At 38.9% G+C, this 25,688-nt stretch overlaps 1 protein-coding gene and 10 non-coding genes across 11 annotated transcripts in view; all 11 read left to right on the top strand.

Annotated features, from left to right (window-relative positions):
- LOC145659971 (alpha-1-antitrypsin homolog) overlaps nucleotides 1-25,688 on the top strand; it is a 268,558-nt gene that overhangs the window by 183,600 nt on the left and 59,270 nt on the right. The gene's annotated exons all lie outside the window — the stretch shown is intronic.
- On the top strand, nucleotides 2,078-2,150 carry trnav-aac (transfer RNA valine (anticodon AAC)). Its single transcript has one exon. It is a non-coding gene; the product is annotated as a tRNA-Val (tRNA).
- Nucleotides 4,344-4,416, top strand: trnav-aac (transfer RNA valine (anticodon AAC)). The gene has a single exon. It is a non-coding gene; the product is annotated as a tRNA-Val (tRNA).
- On the top strand, nucleotides 8,876-8,948 carry trnav-aac (transfer RNA valine (anticodon AAC)). The gene has a single exon. It is a non-coding gene; the product is annotated as a tRNA-Val (tRNA).
- Nucleotides 11,142-11,214, top strand: trnav-aac (transfer RNA valine (anticodon AAC)). Its single transcript has one exon. It is a non-coding gene; the product is annotated as a tRNA-Val (tRNA).
- Nucleotides 13,408-13,480, top strand: trnav-aac (transfer RNA valine (anticodon AAC)). Its single transcript has one exon. It is a non-coding gene; the product is annotated as a tRNA-Val (tRNA).
- On the top strand, nucleotides 15,674-15,746 carry trnav-aac (transfer RNA valine (anticodon AAC)). Its single transcript has one exon. It is a non-coding gene; the product is annotated as a tRNA-Val (tRNA).
- On the top strand, nucleotides 17,940-18,012 carry trnav-aac (transfer RNA valine (anticodon AAC)). The gene has a single exon. It is a non-coding gene; the product is annotated as a tRNA-Val (tRNA).
- Nucleotides 20,206-20,278, top strand: trnav-aac (transfer RNA valine (anticodon AAC)). The gene has a single exon. It is a non-coding gene; the product is annotated as a tRNA-Val (tRNA).
- Nucleotides 22,472-22,544, top strand: trnav-aac (transfer RNA valine (anticodon AAC)). Its single transcript has one exon. It is a non-coding gene; the product is annotated as a tRNA-Val (tRNA).
- trnav-aac (transfer RNA valine (anticodon AAC)) lies at nucleotides 24,738-24,810 on the top strand. Its single transcript has one exon. It is a non-coding gene; the product is annotated as a tRNA-Val (tRNA).

Raw genomic sequence — 25,688 nt, 5'->3', positions numbered from 1 at the left:
ATCATTTTGTCATAAATCCTGTTAACAACCAGACCTTTTGGGGGTATAATTATTGATTGATATAGATGTTGAACACTCTTGATTTTTCTAGAGTAGTGGTCAATGCATTTGCTTTCCAGGTCACAGGTCCCAGTTTATATACTGTGCAGAAGCATTTCTCATCCATTTTTGCTGTTTGAAATAGTTGGAACAAAGGGAAGCATGGGCAGGTGAGGCTAAAGAACTGCACAGGGAAATCAACTTAAACTCAGCATCATGGAACTGCAGCTGAGCTGCTTTTTAACTGTATTCAAAACGTTAAAAGAAGGCAATACTGTTCATGACTTCAAAGTACAATTGAGATGAGTGAGGTTCTGAGCACAACTATTGGGACTTCAAAGAAAAAGATCTTCGGGTTTTATGGCCTTAAGCAGTGAAGATCTCACATGGCCCTGCTGCATAAGTTTAGAAAGCCAGAACAGAACCTACCATTTTCCAGGACCACCAGTTTGGACTGAAGTGTCGCTCGGACTAGAGGGTTTCCTGTCAGCTATCCAATATTTTTTCTGCAAGTTTGAATCAGATATTTCTGAAAAATTGGAATTGTGAACCAATTGAATTTTAGGTACATCTGCTCATTATTAGCATTTTAGGCCATCCAACATACCCACTAAATTTGCGTAAAATGGCAGCTATTTGTGAACTTGCTAATATGAAAGGTTTTGGCATAAATGATATTCATTCTTTTACTCAATAACTTGCACTCATTATCAGTTTTGGGTATGAGTTGGTGAAAAGATTGTTCTGAAAGTGCATTGATACCATACTGCATCAAGCTGTCTTTGCATGATTTCTGTAGTGAAGTGGTCATCACCTTTGCATTATACGTAAAAGGTCCTTGAATTGAAGCTGAGCAGAAACAGTAGTTGGTTCTTGGGTTTCTGACTCTTGTATTTGAAGTAGACATCAGGGAATCGAATGGCCTTCTTGCAGCAGAGTGAAAAGATTTTTTGAACTCCCTACTTACTCCGATTGAGTTCTCCAATTCCTGTACTCCAAACTCTGGCACTATAACTCATGTGAAATCCCCAACGTCTTCTTCTGCAACTTGGTTCCACATTGTGCAAAATTAAAATTTCAAGATCAGAAGATTACTATCATCTTAGTATGGACATAAAGAGTAGTTTCTCTGTTGGGGCTCTATTTGCAAACTGAGAAAGTCAATATATGCAGCACACTTTTGCTCCGGTGATGCAAGGACTGTGCTTTAGGAGCTGTGCTTAAGGCTGATTTCAATTGTCACAGGCATGATGTAAAACTCATTGTAGCATGATGGGTGTGCTAATCCATGTATTTCAAACAAAAGTAAACAAAACAGAAACACCACGAGTGCATCTGTATTTGATCTACTAACAGAGATAAGTTATGCTACTTAGCTAATTCTTAAAAGTAAATTCCTTCTAGTCTCCTGACAATTAAAATCCATGCAAAGCAATGTTTATGATGCAGAATCTGTGCACTAGGGATTGCTTTCCATGCCAGTGAAACAGCTTCCAGTGATCAGGTAAAGTTCTTCATATTATTCCTAGAGAGTAACATTCTGTCTCTCAAAGGCAATGAAACAAGTAAACATTGGTTGCTGGGTTTGAATTTTGCGTCCTAATGGGGTGAAGACAATTCAAGCCAGTTTCTTAAACATTACTACAGGAAGCATAAACTTTGGTGAGTGTGTTCTCATTTTGTTTCCCAACAGAGGTTATGCTAATTAGCTGAATTTCAAAAGTTAATTTCATCAATTCTATGGCAAAGAAAAAATCCTTGCAAGGCAATGTCAAGCATACAGAATTTGCGCAATAGGTTATGCTCTATATGCCAATGAGGGAACTACAGAGATAAAGTAAAACTCTTCATAATATGCCTAGTTAGCAACAGTCTGTTCCTCAAATGGTAAGAAACAAGAGAACTTTGGTGGGGTTGTGAGAATTTCCATCCTAATGATTGAGAAGTCAGACTCCTTAGCCAGATTTAAAGCTATGATTTTCAAGTGCCAAAAATGAGCAAAAGCTGGAGAGTGAGCCCAAAGAACCTTTTAACAGTGGTTTCTGTAGTGTAGTGGTCATCACATTCGCCTAACACGCGAAAGGTCCTCAGTTCGAAACTGGGCAGAAACATCCCTCTTGATAGCACACTAGTGGGGCAATTGTTGTGTGTATGAAGTGGTTCTCTTTTTGCAGTTTGCCCTTTAGGTCCTGAGACTGAGACGCCAAGCTCCTTGTCTAATCGCGGCATCATTTTGTCATAAATCCTGTTAACAACCAGACCTTTTGGGGGTATAATTATTGATTGATATAGATGTTGAACACTCTTGATTTTTCTAGAGTAGTGGTCAATGCATTTGCTTTGCAGGTCACAGGTCCCAGTTTATATACTGTGCAGAAGCATTTCTCATCCATTTTTGCTGTTTGAAATAGTTGGAACAAAGGGAAGCATGGGCAGGTGAGGCTAAAGAACTGCACAGGGAAATCAACTTAAACTCAGCATCATGGAACTGCAGCTGAGCTGCTTTTTAACTGTATTCAAAACGTTAAAAGAAGGCAATACTGTTCATGACTTCAAAGTACAATTGAGATGAGTGAGGTTCTGAGCACAACTATTGGGACTTCAAAGAAAAAGATCTTCGGGTTTTATGGCCTTAAGCAGTGAAGATCTCACATGGCCCTGCTGCATAAGTTTAGAAAGCCAGAACAGAACCTACCATTTTCCAGGACCACCAGTTTGGACTGAAGTGTCGCTCGGACTAGAGGGTTTCCTGTCAGCTATCCAATATTTTTTCTGCAAGTTTGAATCAGATATTTCTGAAAAATTGGAATTGTGAACCAATTGAATTTTAGGTACATCTGCTCATTATTAGCATTTTAGGCCATCCAACATACCCACTAAATTTGCGTAAAATGGCAGCTATTTGTGAACTTGCTAATATGAAAGGTTTTGGCATAAATGATATTCATTCTTTTACTCAATAACTTGCACTCATTATCAGTTTTGGGTATGAGTTGGTGAAAAGATTGTTCTGAAAGTGCATTGATACCATACTGCATCAAGCTGTCTTTGCATGATTTCTGTAGTGAAGTGGTCATCACCTTTGCATTATACGTAAAAGGTCCTTGAATTGAAGCTGAGCAGAAACAGTAGTTGGTTCTTGGGTTTCTGACTCTTGTATTTGAAGTAGACATCAGGGAATCGAATGGCCTTCTTGCAGCAGAGTGAAAAGATTTTTTGAACTCCCTACTTACTCCGATTGAGTTCTCCAATTCCTGTACTCCAAACTCTGGCACTATAACTCATGTGAAATCCCCAACGTCTTCTTCTGCAACTTGGTTCCACATTGTGCAAAATTAAAATTTCAAGATCAGAAGATTACTATCATCTTAGTATGGACATAAAGAGTAGTTTCTCTGTTGGGGCTCTATTTGCAAACTGAGAAAGTCAATATATGCAGCACACTTTTGCTCCGGTGATGCAAGGACTGTGCTTTAGGAGCTGTGCTTAAGGCTGATTTCAATTGTCACAGGCATGATGTAAAACTCATTGTAGCATGATGGGTGTGCTAATCCATGTATTTCAAACAAAAGTAAACAAAACAGAAACACCACGAGTGCATCTGTATTTGATCTACTAACAGAGATAAGTTATGCTACTTAGCTAATTCTTAAAAGTAAATTCCTTCTAGTCTCCTGACAATTAAAATCCATGCAAAGCAATGTTTATGATGCAGAATCTGTGCACTAGGGATTGCTTTCCATGCCAGTGAAACAGCTTCCAGTGATCAGGTAAAGTTCTTCATATTATTCCTAGAGAGTAACATTCTGTCTCTCAAAGGCAATGAAACAAGTAAACATTGGTTGCTGGGTTTGAATTTTGCGTCCTAATGGGGTGAAGACAATTCAAGCCAGTTTCTTAAACATTACTACAGGAAGCATAAACTTTGGTGAGTGTGTTCTCATTTTGTTTCCCAACAGAGGTTATGCTAATTAGCTGAATTTCAAAAGTTAATTTCATCAATTCTATGGCAAAGAAAAAATCCTTGCAAGGCAATGTCAAGCATACAGAATTTGCGCAATAGGTTATGCTCTATATGCCAATGAGGGAACTACAGAGATAAAGTAAAACTCTTCATAATATGCCTAGTTAGCAACAGTCTGTTCCTCAAATGGTAAGAAACAAGAGAACTTTGGTGGGGTTGTGAGAATTTCCATCCTAATGATTGAGAAGTCAGACTCCTTAGCCAGATTTAAAGCTATGATTTTCAAGTGCCAAAAATGAGCAAAAGCTGGAGAGTGAGCCCAAAGAACCTTTTAACAGTGGTTTCTGTAGTGTAGTGGTCATCACATTCGCCTAACACGCGAAAGGTCCTCAGTTCGAAACTGGGCAGAAACATCCCTCTTGATAGCACACTAGTGGGGCAATTGTTGTGTGTATGAAGTGGTTCTCTTTTTGCAGTTTGCCCTTTAGGTCCTGAGACTGAGACGCCAAGCTCCTTGTCTAATCGCGGCATCATTTTGTCATAAATCCTGTTAACAACCAGACCTTTTGGGGGTATAATTATTGATTGATATAGATGTTGAACACTCTTGATTTTTCTAGAGTAGTGGTCAATGCATTTGCTTTCCAGGTCACAGGTCCCAGTTTATATACTGTGCAGAAGCATTTCTCATCCATTTTTGCTGTTTGAAATAGTTGGAACAAAGGGAAGCATGGGCAGGTGAGGCTAAAGAACTGCACAGGGAAATCAACTTAAACTCAGCATCATGGAACTGCAGCTGAGCTGCTTTTTAACTGTATTCAAAACGTTAAAAGAAGGCAATACTGTTCATGACTTCAAAGTACAATTGAGATGAGTGAGGTTCTGAGCACAACTATTGGGACTTCAAAGAAAAAGATCTTCGGGTTTTATGGCCTTAAGCAGTGAAGATCTCACATGGCCCTGCTGCATAAGTTTAGAAAGCCAGAACAGAACCTACCATTTTCCAGGACCACCAGTTTGGACTGAAGTGTCGCTCGGACTAGAGGGTTTCCTGTCAGCTATCCAATATTTTTTCTGCAAGTTTGAATCAGATATTTCTGAAAAATTGGAATTGTGAACCAATTGAATTTTAGGTACATCTGCTCATTATTAGCATTTTAGGCCATCCAACATACCCACTAAATTTGCGTAAAATGGCAGCTATTTGTGAACTTGCTAATATGAAAGGTTTTGGCATAAATGATATTCATTCTTTTACTCAATAACTTGCACTCATTATCAGTTTTGGGTATGAGTTGGTGAAAAGATTGTTCTGAAAGTGCATTGATACCATACTGCATCAAGCTGTCTTTGCATGATTTCTGTAGTGAAGTGGTCATCACCTTTGCATTATACGTAAAAGGTCCTTGAATTGAAGCTGAGCAGAAACAGTAGTTGGTTCTTGGGTTTCTGACTCTTGTATTTGAAGTAGACATCAGGGAATCGAATGGCCTTCTTGCAGCAGAGTGAAAAGATTTTTTGAACTCCCTACTTACTCCGATTGAGTTCTCCAATTCCTGTACTCCAAAATCTGGCACTATAACTCATGTGAAATCCCCAACGTCTTCTTCTGCAACTTGGTTCCACATTGTGCAAAATTAAAATTTCAAGATCAGAAGATTACTATCATCTTAGTATGGACATAAAGAGTAGTTTCTCTATTGGGGCTCTATTTGCAAACTGAGAAAGTCAATATATGCAGCACACTTTTGCTCCGGTGATGCAAGGACTGTGCTTTAGGAGCTGTGCTTAAGGCTGATTTCAATTGTCACAGGCATGATGTAAAACTCATTGTAGCATGATGGGTGTGCTAATCCATGTATTTCAAACAAAAGTAAACAAAACAGAAACACCACGAGTGCATCTGTATTTGATCTACTAACAGAGATAAGTTATGCTACTTAGCTAATTCTTAAAAGTAAATTCCTTCTAGTCTCCTGCCAATTAAAATCCATGCAAAGCAATGTTTATGATGCAGAATCTGTGCACTAGGGATTGCTTTCCATGCCAGTGAAACAGTTTCCAGTGATCAGGTAAAGTTCTTCATATTATTCCTAGAGAGTAACATTCTGTCTCTCAAAGGCAATGAAACAAGTGAACATTGCTTGCTGGGTTTGAATTTTGTCTCCTAATGGGGTGAAGACAATTCAAGCCAGTTTCTTAAACATTACTACAGGAAGCATAAACTTTGGTGAGTGTGTTCTCATTTTGTTTCCCAAGAGAGGTTATGCTAATTAGCTGAATTTCAAAAGTTAATTTCATCAATTCTATGGCAAAGAAAAAATCCTTGCAAGGCAATGTCAAGCATACAGAATTTGCGCAATAGGTTATGCTCTATATGCCAATGAGGGAACTACAGAGATAAAGTAAAACTCTTCATAATATGCCTAGTTAGCAACAGTCTGTTCCTCAAATGGTAAGAAACAAGAGAACTTTGGTGGGGTTGTGAGAATTTCCATCCTAATGATTGAGAAGTCAGACTCCTTAGCCAGATTTAAAGCTATGATTTTCAAGTGCCAAAAATGAGCAAAAGCTGGAGAGTGAGCCCAAAGAACGTTTTAACAGTGGTTTCTGTAGTGTAGTGGTCATCACATTCGCCAAACACACGAAAGGTCCTCAGTTTGAAACTGGGCGGAAACATCCCTCTTGATAGCACACTAGTGGGGCAATTGTTGTGTGTATGAAGTGGTTCTCTTTTTGCAGTTTGCCCTTTAGGTCCTGAGACTGAGACGCCAAGCTCCTTGTCTAATCGCAGCATCATTTTGTCATAAATCCTGTTAACAACCAGACCTTTTGGGGGTATAATTATTGATTGATATAGATGTTGAACACTCTTGATTTTTCTAGAGTAGTGGTCAATGCATTTGCTTTCCAGGTCACAGGTCCCAGTTTATATACTGTGCAGAAGCATTTCTCATCCATTTTTGCTGTTTGAAATAGTTGGAACAAAGGGAAGCATGGGCAGGTGAGGCTAAAGAACTGCACAGGGAAATCAACTTAAACTCAGCATCATGGAACTGCAGCTGAGCTGCTTTTTAACTGTATTCAAAACGTTAAAAGAAGGCAATACTGTTCATGACTTCAAAGTACAATTGAGATGAGTGAGGTTCTGAGCACAACTATTGGGACTTCAAAGAAAAAGATCTTCGGGTTTTATGGCCTTAAGCAGTGAAGATCTCACATGGCCCTGCTGCATAAGTTTAGAAAGCCAGAACAGAACCTACCATTTTCCAGGACCACCAGTTTGGACTGAAGTGTCGCTCGGACTAGAGGGTTTCCTGTCAGCTATCCAATATTTTTTCTGCAAGTTTGAATCAGATATTTCTGAAAAATTGGAATTGTGAACCAATTGAATTTTAGGTACATCTGCTCATTATTAGCATTTTAGGCCATCCAACATACCCACTAAATTTGCGTAAAATGGCAGCTATTTGTGAACTTGCTAATATGAAAGGTTTTGGCATAAATGATATTCATTCTTTTACTCAATAACTTGCACTCATTATCAGTTTTGGGTATGAGTTGGTGAAAAGATTGTTCTGAAAGTGCATTGATACCATACTGCATCAAGCTGTCTTTGCATGATTTCTGTAGTGAAGTGGTCATCACCTTTGCATTATACGTAAAAGGTCCTTGAATTGAAGCTGAGCAGAAACAGTAGTTGGTTCTTGGGTTTCTGACTCTTGTATTTGAAGTAGACATCAGGGAATCGAATGGCCTTCTTGCAGCAGAGTGAAAAGATTTTTTGAACTCCCTACTTACTCCGATTGAGTTCTCCAATTCCTGTACTCCAAACTCTGGCACTATAACTCATGTGAAATCCCCAACGTCTTCTTCTGCAACTTGGTTCCACATTGTGCAAAATTAAAATTTCAAGATCAGAAGATTACTATCATCTTAGTATGGACATAAAGAGTAGTTTCTCTGTTGGGGCTCTATTTGCAAACTGAGAAAGTCAATATATGCAGCACACTTTTGCTCCGGTGATGCAAGGACTGTGCTTTAGGAGCTGTGCTTAAGGCTGATTTCAATTGTCACAGGCATGATGTAAAACTCATTGTAGCATGATGGGTGTGCTAATCCATGTATTTCAAACAAAAGTAAACAAAACAGAAACACCACGAGTGCATCTGTATTTGATCTACTAACAGAGATAAGTTATGCTACTTAGCTAATTCTTAAAAGTAAATTCCTTCTAGTCTCCTGACAATTAAAATCCATGCAAAGCAATGTTTATGATGCAGAATCTGTGCACTAGGGATTGCTTTCCATGCCAGTGAAACAGCTTCCAGTGATCAGGTAAAGTTCTTCATATTATTCCTAGAGAGTAACATTCTGTCTCTCAAAGGCAATGAAACAAGTAAACATTGGTTGCTGGGTTTGAATTTTGCGTCCTAATGGGGTGAAGACAATTCAAGCCAGTTTCTTAAACATTACTACAGGAAGCATAAACTTTGGTGAGTGTGTTCTCATTTTGTTTCCCAACAGAGGTTATGCTAATTAGCTGAATTTCAAAAGTTAATTTCATCAATTCTATGGCAAAGAAAAAATCCTTGCAAGGCAATGTCAAGCATACAGAATTTGCGCAATAGGTTATGCTCTATATGCCAATGAGGGAACTACAGAGATAAAGTAAAACTCTTCATAATATGCCTAGTTAGCAACAGTCTGTTCCTCAAATGGTAAGAAACAAGAGAACTTTGGTGGGGTTGTGAGAATTTCCATCCTAATGATTGAGAAGTCAGACTCCTTAGCCAGATTTAAAGCTATGATTTTCAAGTGCCAAAAATGAGCAAAAGCTGGAGAGTGAGCCCAAAGAACCTTTTAACAGTGGTTTCTGTAGTGTAGTGGTCATCACATTCGCCTAACACGCGAAAGGTCCTCAGTTCGAAACTGGGCAGAAACATCCCTCTTGATAGCACACTAGTGGGGCAATTGTTGTGTGTATGAAGTGGTTCTCTTTTTGCAGTTTGCCCTTTAGGTCCTGAGACTGAGACGCCAAGCTCCTTGTCTAATCGCGGCATCATTTTGTCATAAATCCTGTTAACAACCAGACCTTTTGGGGGTATAATTATTGATTGATATAGATGTTGAACACTCTTGATTTTTCTAGAGTAGTGGTCAATGCATTTGCTTTCCAGGTCACAGGTCCCAGTTTATATACTGTGCAGAAGCATTTCTCATCCATTTTTGCTGTTTGAAATAGTTGGAACAAAGGGAAGCATGGGCAGGTGAGGCTAAAGAACTGCACAGGGAAATCAACTTAAACTCAGCATCATGGAACTGCAGCTGAGCTGCTTTTTAACTGTATTCAAAACGTTAAAAGAAGGCAATACTGTTCATGACTTCAAAGTACAATTGAGATGAGTGAGGTTCTGAGCACAACTATTGGGACTTCAAAGAAAAAGATCTTCGGGTTTTATGGCCTTAAGCAGTGAAGATCTCACATGGCCCTGCTGCATAAGTTTAGAAAGCCAGAACAGAACCTACCATTTTCCAGGACCACCAGTTTGGACTGAAGTGTCGCTCGGACTAGAGGGTTTCCTGTCAGCTATCCAATATTTTTTCTGCAAGTTTGAATCAGATATTTCTGAAAAATTGGAATTGTGAACCAATTGAATTTTAGGTACATCTGCTCATTATTAGCATTTTAGGCCATCCAACATACCCACTAAATTTGCGTAAAATGGCAGCTATTTGTGAACTTGCTAATATGAAAGGTTTTGGCATAAATGATATTCATTCTTTTACTCAATAACTTGCACTCATTATCAGTTTTGGGTATGAGTTGGTGAAAAGATTGTTCTGAAAGTGCATTGATACCATACTGCATCAAGCTGTCTTTGCATGATTTCTGTAGTGAAGTGGTCATCACCTTTGCATTATACGTAAAAGGTCCTTGAATTGAAGCTGAGCAGAAACAGTAGTTGGTTCTTGGGTTTCTGACTCTTGTATTTGAAGTAGACATCAGGGAATCGAATGGCCTTCTTGCAGCAGAGTGAAAAGATTTTTTGAACTCCCTACTTACTCCGATTGAGTTCTCCAATTCCTGTACTCCAAAATCTGGCACTATAACTCATGTGAAATCCCCAACGTCTTCTTCTGCAACTTGGTTCCACATTGTGCAAAATTAAAATTTCAAGATCAGAAGATTACTATCATCTTAGTATGGACATAAAGAGTAGTTTCTCTATTGGGGCTCTATTTGCAAACTGAGAAAGTCAATATATGCAGCACACTTTTGCTCCGGTGATGCAAGGACTGTGCTTTAGGAGCTGTGCTTAAGGCTGATTTCAATTGTCACAGGCATGATGTAAAACTCATTGTAGCATGATGGGTGTGCTAATCCATGTATTTCAAACAAAAGTAAACAAAACAGAAACACCACGAGTGCATCTGTATTTGATCTACTAACAGAGATAAGTTATGCTACTTAGCTAATTCTTAAAAGTAAATTCCTTCTAGTCTCCTGACAATTAAAATCCATGCAAAGCAATGTTTATGATGCAGAATCTGTGCACTAGGGATTGCTTTCCATGCCAGTGAAACAGCTTCCAGTGATCAGGTAAAGTTCTTCATATTATTCCTAGAGAGTAACATTCTGTCTCTCAAAGGCAATGAAACAAGTAAACATTGGTTGCTGGGTTTGAATTTTGCGTCCTAATGGGGTGAAGACAATTCAAGCCAGTTTCTTAAACATTACTACAGGAAGCATAAACTTTGGTGAGTGTGTTCTCATTTTGTTTCCCAACAGAGGTTATGCTAATTAGCTGAATTTCAAAAGTTAATTTCATCAATTCTATGGCAAAGAAAAAATCCTTGCAAGGCAATGTCAAGCATACAGAATTTGCGCAATAGGTTATGCTCTATATGCCAATGAGGGAACTACAGAGATAAAGTAAAACTCTTCATAATATGCCTAGTTAGCAACAGTCTGTTCCTCAAATGGTAAGAAACAAGAGAACTTTGGTGGGGTTGTGAGAATTTCCATCCTAATGATTGAGAAGTCAGACTCCTTAGCCAGATTTAAAGCTATGATTTTCAAGTGCCAAAAATGAGCAAAAGCTGGAGAGTGAGCCCAAAGAACCTTTTAACAGTGGTTTCTGTAGTGTAGTGGTCATCACATTCGCCTAACACGCGAAAGGTCCTCAGTTCGAAACTGGGCAGAAACATCCCTCTTGATAGCACACTAGTGGGGCAATTGTTGTGTGTATGAAGTGGTTCTCTTTTTGCAGTTTGCCCTTTAGGTCCTGAGACTGAGACGCCAAGCTCCTTGTCTAATCGTGGCATCATTTTGTCATAAATCCTGTTAACAACCAGACCTTTTGGGGGTATAATTATTGATTGATATAGATGTTGAACACTCTTGATTTTTCTAGAGTAGTGGTCAATGCATTTGCTTTCCAGGTCACAGGTCCCAGTTTATATACTGTGCAGAAGCATTTCTCATCCATTTTTGCTGTTTGAAATAGTTGGAACAAAGGGAAGCATGGGCAGGTGAGGCTAAAGAACTGCACAGGGAAATCAACTTAAACTCAGCATCATGGAACTGCAGCTGAGCTGCTTTTTAACTGTATTCAAAACGTTAAAAGAAGGCAATACTGTTCATGACTTCAAAGTACAATTGAGATGAGTGAGGTTCTGAGCACAACTATTGGGACTTCAAAGAAAAAGATCTTCGGGTTTTATGGCCTTAAGCAGTGAAGATCTCACATGGCCCTGCTGCATAAGTTTAGAAAGCCAGAACAGAACCTACCATTTTCCAGGACCACCAGTTTGGACTGAAGTGTCGCTCGGACTAGAGGGTTTCCTGTCAGCTATCCAATATTTTTTCTGCAAGTTTGAATCAGATATTTCTGAAAAATTGGAATTGTGAACCAATTGAATTTTAGGTACATCTGCTCATTATTAGCATTTTAGGCCATCCAACATACCCACTAAATTTGCGTAAAATGGCAGCTATTTGTGAACTTGCTAATATGAAAGGTTTTGGCATAAATGATATTCATTCTTTTACTCAATAACTTGCACTCATTATCAGTTTTGGGTATGAGTTGGTGAAAAGATTGTTCTGAAAGTGCATTGATACCATACTGCATCAAGCTGTCTTTGCATGATTTCTGTAGTGAAGTGGTCATCACCTTTGCATTATACGTAAAAGGTCCTTGAATTGAAGCTGAGCAGAAACAGTAGTTGGTTCTTGGGTTTCTGACTCTTGTATTTGAAGTAGACATCAGGGAATCGAATGGCCTTCTTGCAGCAGAGTGAAAAGATTTTTTGAACTCCCTACTTACTCCGATTGAGTTCTCCAATTCCTGTACTCCAAAATCTGGCACTATAACTCATGTGAAATCCCCAACGTCTTCTTCTGCAACTTGGTTCCACATTGTGCAAAATTAAAATTTCAAGATCAGAAGATTACTATCATCTTAGTATGGACATAAAGAGTAGTTTCTCTGTTGGGGCTCTATTTGCAAACTGAGAAAGTCAATATATGCAGCACACTTTTGCTCCGGTGATGCAAGGACTGTGCTTTAGGAGCTGTGCTTAAGGCTGATTTCAATTGTCACAGGCATGATGTAAAACTCATTGTAGCATGATGGGTGTGCTAATCCATGTATTTCAAACAAAAGTAAACAAAACAGAAACACCACGAGTGCATCTGTATTTGATATACTAACAGAGATAAGTTATGCTACTTAGCTAATTCTTAAAAGTAAATTCCTTCTAGTCTCCTGACAATTAAAATCCATGCAAAGCAATGTTTATGATGCAGAATCTGTGCACTAGGGATTGCTTTCCATGCCAGTGAAACAGCTTCCAGTGATCAGGTAAAGTTCTTCATATTATTCCTAGAGAGTAACATTCTGTCTCTCAAAGGCAATGAAACAAGTAAACATTGGTTGCTGGGTTTGAATTTTGCGTCCTAATGGGGTGAAGACAATTCAAGCCAGTTTCTTAAACATTACTACAGGAAGCATAAACTTTGGTGAGTGTGTTCTCATTTTGTTTCCCAACAGAGGTTATGCTAATTAGCTGAATTTCAAAAGTTAATTTCATCAATTCTATGGCAAAGAAAAAATCCTTGCAAGGCAATGTCAAGCATACAGAATTTGCGCAATAGGTTATGCTCTATATGCCAATGAGGGAACTACAGAGATAAAGTAAAACTCTTCATAATATGCCTAGTTAGCAACAGTCTGTTCCTCAAATGGTAAGAAACAAGAGAACTTTGGTGGGGTTGTGAGAATTTCCATCCTAATGATTGAGAAGTCAGACTCCTTAGCCAGATTTAAAGCTATGATTTTCAAGTGCCAAAAATGAGCAAAAGCTGGAGAGTGAGCCCAAAGAACCTTTTAACAGTGGTTTCTGTAGTGTAGTGGTCATCACATTCGCCTAACACGCGAAAGGTCCTCAGTTCGAAACTGGGCAGAAACATCCCTCTTGATAGCACACTAGTGGGGCAATTGTTGTGTGTATGAAGTGGTTCTCTTTTTGCAGTTTGCCCTTTAGGTCCTGAGACTGAGACGCCAAGCTCCTTGTCTAATCGCGGCATCATTTTGTCATAAATCCTGTTAACAACCAGACCTTTTGGGGGTATAATTATTGATTGATATAGATGTTGAACACTCTTGATTTTTCTAGAGTAGTGGTCAATGCATTTGCTTTCCAGGTCACAGGTCCCAGTTTATATACTGTGCAGAAGCATTTCTCATCCATTTTTGCTGTTTGAAATAGTTGGAACAAAGGGAAGCATGGGCAGGTGAGGCTAAAGAACTGCACAGGGAAATCAACTTAAACTCAGCATCATGGAACTGCAGCTGAGCTGCTTTTTAACTGTATTCAAAACGTTAAAAGAAGGCAATACTGTTCATGACTTCAAAGTACAATTGAGATGAGTGAGGTTCTGAGCACAACTATTGGGACTTCAAAGAAAAAGATCTTCGGGTTTTATGGCCTTAAGCAGTGAAGATCTCACATGGCCCTGATGCATAAGTTTAGAAAGCCAGAACAGAACCTACCGTTTTCCAGGACCACCAGTTTGGACTGAAGTGTCGCTCGGACTAGAGGGTTTCCTGTCAGCTATCCAATATTTTTTCTGCAAGTTTGAATCAGATATTTCTGAAAAATTGGAATTGTGAACCAATTGAATTTTAGGTACATCTGCTCATTATTAGCATTTTAGGCCATCCAACATACCCACTAAATTTGCGTAAAATGGCAGCTATTTGTGAACTTGCTAATATGAAAGGTTTTGGCATAAATGATATTCATTCTTTTACTCAATAACTTGCACTCATTATCAGTTTTGGGTATGAGTTGGTGAAAAGATTGTTCTGAAAGTGCATTGATACCATACTGCATCAAGCTGTCTTTGCATGATTTCTGTAGTGAAGTGGTCATCACCTTTGCATTATACGTAAAAGGTCCTTGAATTGAAGCTGAGCAGAAACAGTAGTTGGTTCTTGGGTTTCTGACTCTTGTATTTGAAGTAGACATCAGGGAATCGAATGGCCTTCTTGCAGCAGAGTGAAAAGATTTTTTGAACTCCCTACTTACTCCGATTGAGTTCTCCAATTCCTGTACTCCAAAATCTGGCACTATAACTCATGTGAAATCCCCAACGTCTTCTTCTGCAACTTGGTTCCACATTGTGCAAAATTAAAATTTCAAGATCAGAAGATTACTATCATCTTAGTATGGACATAAAGAGTAGTTTCTCTGTTGGGGCTCTATTTGCAAACTGAGAAAGTCAATATATGCAGCACACTTTTGCTCCGGTGATGCAAGGACTGTGCTTTAGGAGCTGTGCTTAAGGCTGATTTCAATTGTCACAGGCATGATGTAAAACTCATTGTAGCATGATGGGTGTGCTAATCCATGTATTTCAAACAAAAGTAAACAAAACAGAAACACCACGAGTGCATCTGTATTTGATCTACTAACAGAGATAAGTTATGCTACTTAGCTAATTCTTAAAAGTAAATTCCTTCTAGTCTCCTGACAATTAAAATCCATGCAAAGCAATGTTTATGATGCAGAATCTGTGCACTAGGGATTGCTTTCCATGCCAGTGAAACAGCTTCCAGTGATCAGGTAAAGTTCTTCATATTATTCCTAGAGAGTAACATTCTGTCTCTCAAAGGCAATGAAACAAGTAAACATTGGTTGCTGGGTTTGAATTTTGCGTCCTAATGGGGTGAAGACAATTCAAGCCAGTTTCTTAAACATTACTACAGGAAGCATAAACTTTGGTGAGTGTGTTCTCATTTTGTTTCCCAACAGAGGTTATGCTAATTAGCTGAATTTCAAAAGTTAATTTCATCAATTCTATGGCAAAGAAAAAATCCTTGCAAGGCAATGTCAAGCATACAGAATTTGCGCAATAGGTTATGCTCTATATGCCAATGAGGGAACTACAGAGATAAAGTAAAACTCTTCATAATATGCCTAGTTAGCAACAGTCTGTTCCTCAAATGGTAAGAAACAAGAGAACTTTGGTGGGGTTGTGAGAATTTCCATCCTAATGATTGAGAAGTCAGACTCCTTAGCCAGATTTAAAGCTATGATTTTCAAGTGCCAAAAATGAGCAAAAGCTGGAGAGTGAGCCCAAAGAACCTTTTAACAGTGGTTTCTGTAGTGTAGTGGTCATCACATTCGCCTAACACGCGAAAGGTCCTCAGTTCGAAACTGGGCAGAAACATCCCTCTTGATAGCACACTAGTGGGGCAATTGTTGTGTGTATGAAGTGGTTCTCTTTTTGCAGTTTGCCCTTTAGGTCCTGAGACTGAGACGCCAAGCTCCTTGTCTAATCGCGGCATCATTTTGTCATAAATCCTGTTAACAACCAGACCTTTTGGGGGTATAATTATTGATTGATATAGATGTTGAACACTCTTGATTTTTCTAGAGTAGTGGTCAATGCATTTGCTTTCCAGGTCACAGGTCCCAGTTTATATACTGTGCAGAAGCATTTCTCATCCATTTTTGCTGTTTGAAATAGTTGGAACAAAGGGAAGCATGGGCAGGTGAGGCTAAAGAACTGCACAGGGAAATCAACTTAAACTCAGCATCATGGAACTGCAGCTGAGCTGCTTTTTAACTGTATTCAAAACGTTAAAAGAAGGCAATACTGTTCATGACTTCAAAGTACAATTGAGATGAGTGAGGTTCTGAGCACAACTATTGGGACTTCAAAGAAAAAGATCTTCGGGTTTTATGGCCTTAAGCAGTGAAGATCTCACATGGCCCTGCTGCATAAGTTTAGAAAGCCAGAACAGAACCTACCATTTTCCAGGACCACCAGTTTGGACTGAAGTGTCGCTCGGACTAGAGGGTTTCCTGTCAGCTATCCAATATTTTTTCTGCAAGTTTGAATCAGATATTTCTGAAAAATTGGAATTGTGAACCAATTGAATTTTAGGTACATCTGCTCATTATTAGCATTTTAGGCCATCCAACATACCCACTAAATTTGCGTAAAATGGCAGCTATTTGTGAACTTGCTAATATGAAAGGTTTTGGCATAAATGATATTCATTCTTTTACTCAATAACTTGCACTCATTATCAGTTTTGGGTATGAGTTGGTGAAAAGATTGTTCTGAAAGTGCATTGATACCATACTGCATCAAGCTGTCTTTGCATGATTTCTGTAGTGAAGTGGTCATCACCTTTGCATTATACGTAAAAGGTCCTTGAATTGAAGCTGAGCAGAAACAGTAGTTGGTTCTTGGGTTTCTGACTCTTGTATTTGAAGTAGACATCAGGGAATCGAATGGCCTTCTTGCAGCAGAGTGAAAAGATTTTTTGAACTCCCTACTTACTCCGATTGAGTTCTCCAATTCCTGTACTCCAAAATCTGGCACTATAACTCATGTGAAATCCCCAACGTCTTCTTCTGCAACTTGGTTCCACATTGTGCAAAATTAAAATTTCAAGATCAGAAGATTACTATCATCTTAGTATGGACATAAAGAGTAGTTTCTCTGTTGGGGCTCTATTTGCAAACTGAGAAAGTCAATATATGCAGCACACTTTTGCTCCGGTGATGCAAGGACTGTGCTTTAGGAGCTGTGCTTAAGGCTGATTTCAATTGTCACAGGCATGATGTAAAACTCATTGTAGCATGATGGGTGTGCTAATCCATGTATTTCAAACAAAAGTAAACAAAACAGAAACACCACGAGTGCATCTGTATTTGATCTACTAACAGAGATAAGTTATGCTACTTAGCTAATTCTTAAAAGTAAATTCCTTCTAGTCTCCTGACAATTAAAATCCATGCAAAGCAATGTTTATGATGCAGAATCTGTGCACTAGGGATTGCTTTCCATGCCAGTGAAACAGCTTCCAGTGATCAGGTAAAGTTCTTCATATTATTCCTAGAGAGTAACATTCTGTCTCTCAAAGGCAATGAAACAAGTAAACATTGGTTGCTGGGTTTGAATTTTGCGTCCTAATGGGGTGAAGACAATTCAAGCCAGTTTCTTAAACATTACTACAGGAAGCATAAACTTTGGTGAGTGTGTTCTCATTTTGTTTCCCAACAGAGGTTATGCTAATTAGCTGAATTTCAAAAGTTAATTTCATCAATTCTATGGCAAAGAAAAAATCCTTGCAAGGCAATGTCAAGCATACAGAATTTGCGCAATAGGTTATGCTCTATATGCCAATGAGGGAACTACAGAGATAAAGTAAAACTCTTCATAATATGCCTAGTTAGCAACAGTCTGTTCCTCAAATGGTAAGAAACAAGAGAACTTTGGTGGGGTTGTGAGAATTTCCATCCTAATGATTGAGAAGTCAGACTCCTTAGCCAGATTTAAAGCTATGATTTTCAAGTGCCAAAAATGAGCAAAAGCTGGAGAGTGAGCCCAAAGAACCTTTTAACAGTGGTTTCTGTAGTGTAGTGGTCATCACATTCGCCTAACACGCGAAAGGTCCTCAGTTCGAAACTGGGCAGAAACATCCCTCTTGATAGCACACTAGTGGGGCAATTGTTGTGTGTATGAAGTGGTTCTCTTTTTGCAGTTTGCCCTTTAGGTCCTGAGACTGAGACGCCAAGCTCCTTGTCTAATCGCGGCATCATTTTGTCATAAATCCTGTTAACAACCAGACCTTTTGGGGGTATAATTATTGATTGATATAGATGTTGAACACTCTTGATTTTTCTAGGGTAGTGGTCAATGCATTTGCTTTCCAGGTCACAGGTCCCAGTTTATATACTGTGCAGAAGCATTTCTCATCCATTTTTGCTGTTTGAAATAGTTGGAACAAAGGGAAGCATGGGCAGGTGAGGCTAAAGAACTGCACAGGGAAATCAACTTAAACTCAGCATCATGGAACTGCAGCTGAGCTGCTTTTTAACTGTATTCAAAACGTTAAAAGAAGGCAATACTGTTCATGACTTCAAAGTACAATTGAGATGAGTGAGGTTCTGAGCACAACTATTGGGACTTCAAAGAAAAAGATCTTCGGGTTTTATGGCCTTAAGCAGTGAAGATCTCACATGGCCCTGCTGCATAAGTTTAGAAAGCCAGAACAGAACCTACCATTTTCCAGGACCACCAGTTTGGACTGAAGTGTCGCTCGGACTAGAGGGTTTCCTGTCAGCTATCCAATATTTTTTCTGCAAGTTTGAATCAGATATTTCTGAAAAATTGGAATTGTGAACCAATTGAATTTTAGGTACATCTGCTCATTATTAGCATTTTAGGCCATCCAACATACCCACTAAATTTGCGTAAAATGGCAGCTATTTGTGAACTTGCTAATATGAAAGGTTTTGGCATAAATGATATTCATTCTTTTACTCAATAACTTGCACTCATTATCAGTTTTGGGTATGAGTTGGTGAAAAGATTGTTCTGAATGTGCATTGATACCATACTGCATCAAGCTGTCTTTGCATGATTTCTGTAGTGAAGTGGTCATCACATTTGCATTATACGTAAAAGGTCCTTGAATTGAAGCTGAGCAGAAACAGTAGTTGGTTCTTGGGTTTCTGACTCTTGTATTTGAAGTAGGCATCAGGGAATCGAATGGCCTTCTTGCAGCAGAGTGAAAAGATTTTTTGAACTCCCTACTTACTCCGATTGAGTTCTCCAATTCCTGTACTCCAAACTCTGGCACTATAACTCATGTGAAATCCCCAACGTCTTCTTCTGCAACTTGGTTCCACATTGTGCAAAATTAAAATTTCAAGATCAGAAGATTACTATCATCTTAGTATGGACATAAAGAGTAGTTTCTCTGTTGGGGCTCTATTTGCAAACTGAGAAAGTCAATATATGCAGCACACTTTTGCTCCGGTGATGCAAGGACTGTGCTTTAGGAGCTGTGCTTAAGGCTGATTTCAATTGTCACAGGCATGATGTAAAACTCATTGTAGCATGATGGGTGTGCTAATCCATGTATTTCAAACAAAAGTAAACAAAACAGAAACACCACGAGTGCATCTGTATTTGATCTACTAACAGAGATAAGTTATGCTACTTAGCTAATTCTTAAAAGTAAATTCCTTCTAGTCTCCTGACAATTAAAATCCATGCAAAGCAATGTTTATGATGCAGAATCTGTGCACTAGGGATTGCTTTCCATGCCAGTGAAACAGCTTCCAGTGATCAGGTAAAGTTCTTCATATTATTCCTAGAGAGTAACATTCTGTCTCTCAAAGGCAATGAAACAAGTAAACATTGGTTGCTGGGTTTGAATTTTGCGTCCTAATGGGGTGAAGACAATTCAAGCCAGTTTCTTAAACATTACTACAGGAAGCATAAACTTTGGTGAGTGTGTTCTCATTTTGTTTCCCAACAGAGGTTATGCTAATTAGCTGAATTTCAAAAGTTAATTTCATCAATTCTATGGCAAAGAAAAAATCCTTGCAAGGCAATGTCAAGCATACAGAATTTGCGCAATAGGTTATGCTCTATATGCCAATGAGGGAACTACAGAGATAAAGTAAAACTCTTCATAATATGCCTAGTTAGCAACAGTCTGTTCCTCAAATGGTAAGAAACAAGAGAACTTTGGTGGGGTTGTGAGAATTTCCATCCTAATGATTGAGAAGTCAGACTCCTTAGCCAGATTTAAAGCTATGATTTTCAAGTGCCAAAAATGAGCAAAAGCTGGAGAGTGAGCCCAAAGAACCTTTTAACAGTGGTTTCTGTAGTGTAGTGGTCATCACATTCGCCTAACACGCGAAAGGTCCTCAGTTCGAAACTGGGCAGAAACATCCCTCTTGATAGCACACTAGTGGGGCAATTGTTGTGTGTATGAAGTGGTTCTCTTTTTGCAGTTTGCCCTTTAGGTCCTGAGACTGAGACGCCAAGCTCCTTGTCTAATCGCGGCATCATTTTGTCATAAATCCTGTTAACAACCAGACCTTTTGGGGGTATAATTATTGATTGATATAGATGTTGAACACTCTTGATTTTTCTAGAGTAGTGGTCAATGCATTTGCTTTCCAGGTCACAGGTCCCAGTTTATATACTGTGCAGAAGCATTTCTCATCCATTTTTGCTGTTTGAAATAGTTGGAACAAAGGGAAGCATGGGCAGGTGAGGCTAAAGAACTGCACAGGGAAATCAACTTAAACTCAGCATCATGGAACTGCAGCTGAGCTGCTTTTTAACTGTATTCAAAACGTTAAAAGAAGGCAATACTGTTCATGACTTCAAAGTACAATTGAGATGAGTGAGGTTCTGAGCACAACTATTGGGACTTCAAACAAAAAGATCTTCGGGTTTTATGGCCTTAAGCAGTGAAGATCTCACATGGCCCTGCTGCATAAGTTTAGAAAGCCAGAACAGAACCTACCATTTTCCAGGACCACCAGTTTGGACTGAAGTGTCGCTCGGACTAGAGGGTTTCCTGTCAGCTATCCAATATTTTTTCTGCAAGTTTGAATCAGATATTTCTGAAAAATTGGAATTGTGAACCAATTGAATTTTAGGTACATCTGCTCATTATTAGCATTTTAGGCCATCCAACATACCCACTAAATTTGCGTAAAATGGCAGCTATTTGTGAACTTGCTAATATGAAAGGTTTTGGCATAAATGATATTCATTCTTTTACTCAATAACTTGCACTCATTATCAGTTTTGGGTATGAGTTGGTGAAAAGATTGTTCTGAAAGTGCATTGATACCATACTGCATCAAGCTGTCTTTGCATGATTTCTGTAGTGAAGTGGTCATCACATTTGCATTATACGTAAAAGGTCCTTGAATTGAAGCTGAGCAGAAACAGTAGTTGGTTCTTGGGTTTCTGACTCTTGTATTTGAAGTAGGCATCAGGGAATCGAATGGCCTTCTTGCAGCAGAGTGAAAAGATTTTTTGAACTCCCTACTTACTCCGATTGAGTTCTCCAATTCCTGTACTCCAAACTCTGGCACTATAACTCATGTGAAATCCCCAACGTCTTCTTCTGCAACTTGGTTCCACATTGTGCAAAATTAAAATTTCAAGATCAGAAGATTACTATCATCTTAGTATGGACATAAAGAGTAGTTTCTCTGTTGGGGCTCTATTTGCAAACTGAGAAAGTCAATATATGCAGCACACTTTTGCTCCGGTGATGCAAGGACTGTGCTTTAGGAGCTGTGCTTAAGGCTGATTTCAATTGTCACAGGCATGATGTAAAACTCATTGTAGCATGATGGGTGTGCTAATCCATGTATTTCAAACAAAAGTAAACAAAACAGAAACACCACGAGTGCATCTGTATTTGATCTACTAACAGAGATAAGTTATGCTACTTAGCTAATTCTTAAAAGTAAATTCCTTCTAGTCTCCTGACAATTAAAATCCATGCAAAGCAATGTTTATGATGCAGAATCTGTGCACTAGGGATTGCTTTCCATGCCAGTGAAACAGCTTCCAGTGATCAGGTAAAGTTCTTCATATTATTCCTAGAGAGTAACATTCTGTCTCTCAAAGGCAATGAAACAAGTAAACATTGGTTGCTGGGTTTGAATTTTGCGTCCTAATGGGGTGAAGACAATTCAAGCCAGTTTCTTAAACATTACTACAGGAAGCATAAACTTTGGTGAGTGTGTTCTCATTTTGTTTCCCAACAGAGGTTATGCTAATTAGCTGAATTTCAAAAGTTAATTTCATCAATTCTATGGCAAAGAAAAAATCCTTGCAAGGCAATGTCAAGCATACAGAATTTGCGCAATAGGTTATGCTCTATATGCCAATGAGGGAACTACAGAGATAAAGTAAAACTCTTCATAATATGCCTAGTTAGCAACAGTCTGTTCCTCAAATGGTAAGAAACAAGAGAACTTTGGTGGGGTTGTGAGAATTTCCATCCTAATGATTGAGAAGTCAGACTCCTTAGCCAGATTTAAAGCTATGATTTTCAAGTGCCAAAAATGAGCAAAAGCTGGAGAGTGAGCCCAAAGAACCTTTTAACAGTGGTTTCTGTAGTGTAGTGGTCATCACATTCGCCTAACACGCGAAAGGTCCTCAGTTCGAAACTGGGCAGAAACATCCCTCTTGATAGCACACTAGTGGGGCAATTGTTGTGTGTATGAAGTGGTTCTCTTTTTGCAGTTTGCCCTTTAGGTCCTGAGACTGAGACGCCAAGCTCCTTGTCTAATCGCGGCATCATTTTGTCATAAATCCTGTTAACAACCAGACCTTTTGGGGGTATAATTATTGATTGATATAGATGTTGAACACTCTTGATTTTTCTTGAGTAGTGGTCAATGCATTTGCTTTCCAGGTCACAGGTCCCAGTTTATATACTGTGCAGAAGCATTTCTCATCCATTTTTGCTGTTAGAAATAGTTGGAACAAAGGGAAGCATGGGCAGGTGAGGCTAAAGAACTGCACAGGGAAATCAACTTAAACTCAGCATCATGGAACTGCAGCTGAGCTGCTTTTTAACTGTATTCAAAACGTTAAAAGAAGGCAATACTGTTCATGACTTCAAAGTACAATTGAGATGAGTGAGGTTCTGAGCACAACTATTGGGACTTCAAACAAAAAGATCTTCGGGTTTTATGGCCTTAAGCAGTGAAGATCTCACATGGCCCTGCTGCATAAGTTTAGAAAGCCAGAACAGAACCTACCATTTTCCAGGACCACCAGTTTGGACTGAAGTGTCGCTCGGACTAGAGGGTTTCCTGTCAGCTATCCAATATTTTTTCTGCAAGTTTGAATCAGATATTTCTGAAAAATTGGAATTGTGAACCAATTGAATTTTAGGTACATCTGCTCATTATTAGCATTTTAGGCCATCCAACATACCCACTAAATTTGCGTAAAATGGCAGCTATTTGTGAACTTGCTAATATGAAAGGTTTTGGCATAAATGATATTCATTCTTTTACTCAATAACTTGCACTCATTATCAGTTTTGGGTATGAGTTGGTGAAAAGATTGTTCTGAAAGTGCATTGATACCATACTGCATCAAGCTGTCTTTGCATGATTTCTGTAGTGAAGTGGTCATCACCTTTGCATTATACGTAAAAGGTCCTTGAATTGAAGCTGAGCAGAAACAGTAGTTGGTTCTTGGGTTTCTGACTCTTGTATTTGAAGTAGACATCAGGGAATCGAATGGCCTTCTTGCAGCAGAGTGAAAAGATTTTTTGAACTCCCTACTTACTCCGATTGAGTTCTCCAATTCCTGTACTCCAAAATCTGGCACTATAACTCATGTGAAATCCCCAACGTCTTCTTCTGCAACTTGGTTCCACATTGTGCAAAATTAAAATTTCAAGATCAGAAGATTACTATCATCTTAGTATGGACATAAAGAGTAGTTTCTCTGTTGGGGCTCTATTTGCAAACTGAGAAAGTCAATATATGCAGCACACTTTTGCTCCGGTGATGCAAGGACTGTGCTTTAGGAGCTGTGCTTAAGGCTGATTTCAATTGTCACAGGCATGATGTAAAACTCATTGTAGCATGATGGGTGTGCTAATCCATGTATTTCAAACAAAAGTAAACAAAACAGAAACACCACGAGTGCATCTGTATTTGATCTACTAACAGAGATAAGTTATGCTACTTAGCTAATTCTTAAAAGTAAATTCCTTCTAGTCTCCTGACAATTAAAATCCATGCAAAGCAATGTTTATGATGCAGAATCTGTGCACTAGGGATTGCTTTCCATGCCAGTGAAACAGCTTCCAGTGATCAGGTAAAGTTCTTCATATTATTCCTAGAGAGTAACATTCTGTCTCTCAAAGGCAATGAAACAAGTAAACATTGGTTGCTGGGTTTGAATTTTGCGTCCTAATGGGGTGAAGACAATTCAAGCCAGTTTCTTAAACATTACTACAGGAAGCATAAACTTTGGTGAGTGTGTTCTCATTTTGTTTCCCAACAGAGGTTATGCTAATTAGCTGAATTTCAAAAGTTAATTTCATCAATTCTATGGCAAAGAAAAAATCCTTGCAAGGCAATGTCAAGCATACAGAATTTGCGCAATAGGTTATGCTCTATATGCCAATGAGGGAACTACAGAGATAAAGTAAAACTCTTCATAATATGCCTAGTTAGCAACAGTCTGTTCCTCAAATGGTAAGAAACAAGAGAACTTTGGTGGGGTTGTGAGAATTTCCATCCTAATGATTGAGAAGTCAGACTCCTTAGCCAGATTTAAAGCTATGATTTTCAAGTGCCAAAAATGAGCAAAAGCTGGAGAGTGAGCCCAAAGAACCTTTTAACAGTGGTTTCTGTAGTGTAGTGGTCATCACATTCGCCTAACACGCGAAAGGTCCTCAGTTCGAAATTGGGCAGAAACATCCCTCTTGATAGCACACTAGTGGGGCAATTGTTGTGTGTATGAAGTGGTTCTCTTTTTGCAGTTTGCCCTTTAGGTCCTGAGACTGAGACGCCAAGCTCCTTGTCTAATCGCGGCATCATTTTGTCATAAATCCTGTTAACAACCAGACCTTTTGGGGGTATAATTATTGATTGATATAGATGTTGAACACTCTTGATTTTTCTAGGGTAGTGGTCAATGCATTTGCTTTCCAGGTCACAGGTCCCAGTTTATATACTGTGCAGAAGCATTTCTCATCCATTTTTGCTGTTTGAAATAGTTGGAACAAAGGGAAGCATGGGCAGGTGAGGCTAAAGAACTGCACAGGGAAATCAACTTAAACTCAGCATCATGGAACTGCAGCTGAGCTGCTTTTTAACTGTATTCAAAACGTTAAAAGAAGGCAATACTGTTCATGACTTCAAAGTACAATTGAGATGAGTGAGGTTCTGAGCACAACTATTGGGACTTCAAAGAAAAAGATCTTCGGGTTTTATGGCCTTAAGCAGTGAAGATCTCACATGGCCCTGCTGCATAAGTTTAGAAAGCCAGAACAGAACCTACCATTTTCCAGGACCACCAGTTTGGACTGAAGTGTCGCTCGGACTAGAGGGTTTCCTGTCAGCTATCCAATATTTTTTCTGCAAGTTTGAATCAGATATTTCTGAAAAATTGGAATTGTGAACCAATTGAATTTTAGGTACATCTGCTCATTATTAGCATTTTAGGCCATCCAACATACCCACTAAATTTGCGTAAAATGGCAGCTATTTGTGAACTTGCTAATATGAAAGGTTTTGGCATAAATGATATTCATTCTTTTACTCAATAACTTGCACTCATTATCAGTTTTGGGTA

The sequence above is a fragment of the Electrophorus electricus genome, chromosome 2 (assembly GCF_041902795.1).
Source record: "Electrophorus electricus isolate QZ-2024a chromosome 2, ASM4190279v1, whole genome shotgun sequence".
Lineage (NCBI taxonomy): Eukaryota > Metazoa > Chordata > Actinopteri > Gymnotiformes > Gymnotidae > Electrophorus > Electrophorus electricus.
The sequence above is the reverse complement of the archived record's forward strand: the minus strand, read 5'-3'. Positions and strand labels throughout refer to the sequence as shown.